Raw genomic sequence first — 7038 nt, 5'->3', positions numbered from 1 at the left:
ACCTCCTCTGACATTTAAAAATACCTACACTTGAACTTTTGGAGGAGATGGTATTGTTGAAATAGCAATAATTATTGTGGTGGATATGAAATATGCTTGTTTATCTGTATCTATTCCTTGATTGTATGGTAGTTTTATGACTACATATATTTGTCAACATTGCCCAACATTGGCTTGTCAATATCTTTGATGTACTTTTTTGCCCAGAAATGAGTTCTGTATAGTACTCAAGATACAGTCAGACCAGCACAGCCTAGAGTTGGATCTTTTCTTTCCAAGTTTGGACTCCATGCTTTTGTTAAGACAGCTTAGGCATTAGCTTTTTGAACACCAAGTGACATTATCGATTCATATAGTATTTATAGACAACTAAGACATATAGGTTTTCAACCTAAGTTCAGAACTTCAAATGTATCCCTATTAAATTTAATCTTGTTAATTTGGCCCCAAGAACTTTCTAGATTGTTCTGGATCCTGATTCTCTTATTTGATACACTGGCACTCTCTCTTAGTTTGTGACATCTGCAATTTGGAAAGCGTATTTTTACTTTGCTCATAATACATTGTAGAGTATAAAGAATAAGTTACAAACACTTTTACAGTGTGATCTTGTTTTTATTTAAAATACCTATTATTAGTATTCAAATGATTATGGAAGGATATTCACCAACATGTTAACAGTCCTTATCTCTGAATGATTGAATGATTTATAAGTTTAATGGGTTTTCTCATATATACTTTTCTGATTTTTTAAGTGAATGTATGATTGCATGACAAAATTCCAATTTATACAAAATTTATTATTTAAAAACATCTCATTGAACTATACATAAAATGGATGAAGTTCAATGTATGTAAATTATACCTCAATAGAGAAGGGCTTTTTTTTAATTTACAAGAAAAAAAAGTATCTCTATTTCATTTCTTTCTTTGTGTAACCAGAATGGTCTTTTTTTTTGTACCGTCTCTCAACCCAGGGCATGAGATGTTCATTTACCCTAAAATGAGGTCATTTATCTTTCTTGCCATTGTTTGTCTTTCCTTCTCATTCTTTTTCCTAATATGCACTGTGAGTGGCCAAGAACACCTTTGATCCCTCTTCTCAAAAACTTATCTCTTACCTATTTTTCTATCAGAGTGGCTGACAGACAAACAATAAAGGGTCTTACGCAACCTTATGAGCAAAGAGGCTAACCCCTGGAGAGTGACAAGCTGAAGTCTTTAGAGTGCCTGGGGTTCTCTAACATTAGAGATTTTTTAAAGTATACATGCCTGGGTCTCACATCTGGAAATTCTGATTCAGTCAATCTGAGTGGGACTCTGAGCATCTCAGTTTTTTTAAGCTCCAAAGGTAATTCTCATATTTATCACTGGTTAAGAACCACTGAATTAAGGAACTCCCAAAGTCAAAGATGGTTTTATGATAGTGCTAACAATGGCTTCCCTTTGGCCCAGTCAATCCAGGGTTAGAAGAGGTGAGAACACACAAGTCCCATCAATCCAGCAGAGGCTATCTAACTGCCACAGGGATACCAGTGGGTCCCATTTAGAAACAGGGCACTCAACAGTACAAGTGGCCCTCCTTGTATATACTCATTTATACTTGCTCAGAAGCTAAAGGGTCTGGCAAGTAGGTGCTTTCGCTTAGATTCACTCTTCCGGAAGGTCTATTGCGCTCTACCCAATTGAGAGAGGTCTATGAAATAAGGAAAACATGACTGGATTGTCCCTGGCTTATCCTCTCACCTCTCAGCACCCTAAAACCTAACTTTGTCTCCTGGCATGACAAGAGGCCTTGATTTCCAGATGAACACTCTCCTGTCATCCCCTCAAGAAGTAGAACACATTTCCTCCCACACAGCTCCTATTTACCACTTCATAGATGGTGAAGTCAGTTATTCCTCTTGTGAAGAAAAATGCTGTTACTAATTTTTTAAAAATAGAAAAGAGAGGATTTGTGATTACAGACAGGCATTCTTAACATGAATGCATTGCAACAATTTAGAAGATCATTCAAAAGATGTTTTGTGAGTACATAGAATAAAATGCTGCAATCACAAGGTCTCAGCCTAGGATCACTAGGAACAAGTCATGCCACAGACCTCATTTGTATTTTTGCTGGGATTACCTGGATGCCATTGGCTGCTATACCTCTACTGTGGCAATGAGTAGATTGTGGCTTATTGTCATGAGCATAACTTCTCTTGTCCTGACCCATACTCATCAAAGGAACTTCTGATTATAATGGGTTTTCTGCATATCTGCCTCCAGGAAGAGGATGTACTGGCTAGAAGATGTGAGTGTCAAGTCTTTCCTGCAATTCTAGTCCTGTTATAAATTAAAATTGGCTCTCTGTCTTATAATTCGTCTCTTGTGAATTTAGAATACTGTAGAGATAAAGAGAACAGACTTTGGAATCAGGACTGGATTCAAATCTCATTTACTTTGTGATTTGGGGCTAGTCTCTTAATCTCTCAATCTCAGTTTCCCTACCTGCAAAAATGGAGATGGTAACTACTACGTCAAAGGTGTGTGGTGTTAAATGAGATGAAATACAGGAAGAGCTTAGCACAGCACCATGGATCTGGAGTGTTCGGTTCATTCATTATTCCACTTGAATAGCTGTTATCACTTTTATGTAGTGAATTCATCCCTGAGAAACTAACCCACAATAAGGATACTAATTAAATCAAGTTCCTAAACCCACACTGAGGACTGGACCCTAGGTGAAGGTAAACATTCTGCAAACCATCAGGTAAGGTCTCTTGACCAGCCAGTCAGCCATGCGTGGTGACTTCAACCTAGCCATGCTCTTTTCTTTCCAATTTCTACATTATATTGTATTTTGATTTTTACCAAAGCATGTAACAAAGTCTCTAATGATATTGTGGTAGATAAGATGGAGCCACATGGCTATAAGAGCCAGTGGTATTATTGAGTGGGCTTGCAGCTACTTCTACTAACACATAGTGCGGTTACTGAATTGAAAGGATCTTTAAAGGCAAAAAGCTCTATTCATTCAACAGATATTTATTGAGGTTCTATTTGGTGCCACACACAATGGATATAATAGTCTGCCCTCAGCTTACAGATTAGCAGGAAGAAAGATAAACAAATAATCAAGCTAATCACAAAGGTTCCTTGAGAAAGGGATGCCTTGCCTGAGACTGAAGGATGATTAAGAGTTAACTAAGAGATATTCAATTGTAAGAAGACAAATGACCCAATTGAAAAACAGGCAAAGGATATGAATAGATGTATATTCAAAGAAGATATACAAGTGGCCAATAAGCACATGAAAAGATGCTCAGTATCATTAGCCATCAAGGAAATACACATAGAAACCACAATGAAATACCACTTCACACTCACAAGGATGGTTATAATCAAAAAGATGAACAATAACAAGTGTTACTGAGCATGTGGCGAAACTGGAACCTTCATATACTGCTGATGGGAATGTAAAATGCTACAGTTGCTTTTGGAAAACAGTCTGGTAGTTTCTCAAATGGTTAAACATAGAGTTATCATATGACCCAGTAATTTCACTCATAAAGTATATACTCATGAGTATTGAAAGCATATGTCTACATAAAAACTTATACATGAATGTTCATGGCAGCATTATTCAAACAATGAAAACAACCTAAATAGCCATTAACTGATGAATGGGTAAATAAAATGTAGTATATCCACACAATGGAATATTATCCAGTCATAAAAAGGAATGAAGTACTGATACATGTTAAAACATAAATAAACCATGAAAACATTATGCTAGGTGAAATAAGACCATCACCAAGTACATACTTCATGATTCCATGTCTATGAAATGTCCAGGAAAATCTATACAGACAGGAAGTAGAGATCCAATGTTGTAGCTCACACCTGTAATCTCAGCACTTTGGGAGGCTGAGGCAGAAGGATCACTTGAGCCCAGGAGTTTTGAGGCTACAGTGAGTTATGATTATGCCACTGCACTCTAGCCTAGGCAACAGAGTGAGATTCTACCTCTCAAAAAAATAAGAAAGAAAAAAGAAAGTAGATTAGGGTTTGGGTTTTAGAGGGTGGGAGGAGGGGATAATTGAGAGTGTCTGTTAATGAGTATGGGGTTTCCTTAGGGGGTAATGAAAATATTCTAAAATTGAATTGCACACTGTAAGTGGGTGAATTGTATGGTATGTGATCATCTCAATAAAGCTGTTACATAATAATAATAATTAACTAGGAGAAAAGGAGGAGGAGGGGTTGGGTTCCCAGACAGAGAAAAGAGTATGCAGTGGAGCTTCATGAAGGAAAAGGCAGTATGACTGGAGGACTGTGAGCCAGGGGAGAGCAGTGTGAGCTAAAGCTGAGGAAGTAGGCAAAGGCCAGGTCCTGCACGGACATGTGGGTCTTTAGCCTGAGAGCAATGGGAAGCCATTAAAGCCAGCAGAATCAAGGAGAGCTATGGTGGATATTTTGCGTGAGTTGAGAATTTTTAAACCTGCCTAGTGTTTTTCATTTCGTATCCTACAAAACAGTCCTTCAAATAGCCAAAGGATAACGATAAGGATGCAGAACTAGCCTGTGTTGCTCAAAGGACTAGGACCAATGAGTGAGAGGGCATTTTGAGCTCATTTTAAGGAAAATTTCATAATAAGCAGTGCTTTCCAATAACAGGACAGGAAAGGCAGCTCCCCAACACCACCTGTATTCCTGCAAAGGTGTGATACCTACATGGGATCTGCAGAATCCTCCAGCACTACGTGGGAGATCAGGCAAGATGACTTCTAAAACTGAAAACCATTCAACCACCTTGATTCTATGAAGACCAACAGAATCCCCTTCACTTTTCCAAAACTGTCCATGAAGGAGCCCTTTCTTACTATTGCCAAATAAAGCTCTTGACCAACTGCTAGATTTAACCATTAGGCACAAAGTCATGGCCCTAGATAAAGAGTCCAAAATTCTTACTAAAATAATGATCAGTTTTCCTACTTAAACATTTTATACTACTAATGTAAATGTCAAAATGCATAAATCCAGAAACCCTAGCATGGCTCTCCCCCAAACTACCCACTTGGGGCCAAAGAGAATGGCTTCTGCAAAGGGCTTCACACCCTAATGAGTACTCAACTGGTGACACGAACCTGGCAAACAGGGCCCAGATATGACTGCTCCTCTCTACCCACCATCTCTCCAGCACCCAGAGAAGACACACAAGGAGCCAAGAGCATTTTCCAGACCTCTCCATTCAACTGGAGAATAGCTGAAACAAGAGACAAACTTCAAATGAAAAAATGTTAAGACTGAAACAAGGGGAATGTCTAGAGACTCAGGACTACCAGATCTGTCCTCCACCATCCCTTTCTCAGTTAGGCATACATCTGACTCATAAGGCTAAGTCAAAAATATACATTAAAAAGGAGCCACCCTGAAAGAAGTATGGTGGTTCCTCAAAAAATTTAAAATAAAATTACCATATGATCCAACAATAGCACTTCTTGGTATATACCCAAAAGAATTGGAAGGAGGATCTCAAAGAGTTATTTGTAAACTCATGTTCATAGCAGCCTTACTCACAATAGCCAAAAGGTGGAAGCAACCTGTGTCCATAGATGAGTGAACAGGTAAGCAAAATGTGTTATGTCCATTCTATGGAATGTTATTTAGCCTTAAAAAAAAAAGGATATTCTGACGCATGCTATGACATGGATGAACCTTGAAAACTTTATGCTCAGTAAAACAAGCCAGTCACAGTGTTAGGTTTGTTTCCAGGTGGGAACCTGAAAAATATGTATAGGACAGAATGTGGTTAATGCAAAAGTTAGGCTTGTAAAACAATAGCCGCAGGAGTCTGGAGAGTGCCTGGACTTTGTAAATCTAACATACAGCTGCAGCCAGCATTCCTTTTCCTCCTGTTAGAGACAAAGTTTATCCCTCCCTAGCTCTCCTGAAGGATGGATGTGACTGGGGTCCTAAGAGCTGGTTGTTTGAAAAAGAATTAATTACAAACGGCTGTTCTGACCCACTTGTTTACTCCCCCAGGAAAAACCCTCTATAAAACCCAAGGCTCTCCCCTTTCCTCTCGTGGACACTTTTTTGCCTCCACCCATCTGCACCCAGATACTCAAAATAAAACAGCATTTTGCTACACGAGGCTTCCTGTGTCTCTCTCGGCTCTGGAACTAACGCACAGAAAGACAAATACTGCACGATTTCACTTACAGGGTACCTAGAGTGAAATCCATGGAGAAAGATAGTGCAATGGGGGCTTCCAGGGGGCTGGGGATAGCGGGAAATTGGGAGTTAGTGTTTGATCGGGACAGAGCTTCAGTCTGGATGTAAAAAAGTTCTGGAGACGGATGATGGTAACGGTTGCATAACAATGTGAATGCACTTAATGCCACTTTTAAAAATTTAACAAAAATGGGCAAAATCGTAAATTTGATGCTATGTATATTTTACCACAATTAAAAAGAAGCCACCCTGCAGTACTAAGAACCAAGAGCCTTTAGCTTCCTGAGACCCAGTAAGGAGTAAAGATATATATGCTCATGACGAAGCGCCTAACTCACAAGATTCTTGTGTTTTCGTTTTTGTTTTTGTTTTCATAGCTCCTGTGAACCTGAGAGTCTTAAGAGGAGGGAATCCGTAGGCGGTCCCCGTCACTCCGCTGAGGGGCTGCCCAGCGCCAACCCGAGGGGGCTTGGGCTTTACCCGCACCTCCCCGCCGGGCGGAACGCTCCTCGGAGCTCAAGGAGTGGACTCCGGAGCGGACTCGGGGTCGGGCTCTGGGGCGAGCTCTTCCGCGCACCAGCACAGCCACCTTCAAAGCTGGAGTGCGTTGCACGTTCTTCCAATCAAAGAGAACCGGAGGAAGGCACCGTGGGGCCAGAGCCAACCGCAAAGTGCCTGTTTCTTGTTGCCCCGCCCTCCCCTGCTTTCAACTAGCGAGTTTCAAACCCGCGGGAGCCAATGAGAGTGCACGGACGCAAGGCGCGCCGGCCCCGGCTCCAGGCGCGGCCTTTGAAGAAAAACTGTCACTGAGGAGGC

Source organism: Propithecus coquereli, unplaced genomic scaffold, assembly GCF_000956105.1.
Source record: "Propithecus coquereli isolate 6110/MARCELLA unplaced genomic scaffold, Pcoq_1.0 Scaffold519, whole genome shotgun sequence".
Taxonomy (NCBI): Eukaryota; Metazoa; Chordata; class Mammalia; order Primates; family Indriidae; genus Propithecus; species Propithecus coquereli.
Note: the sequence above shows the minus strand (reverse complement) of the source record.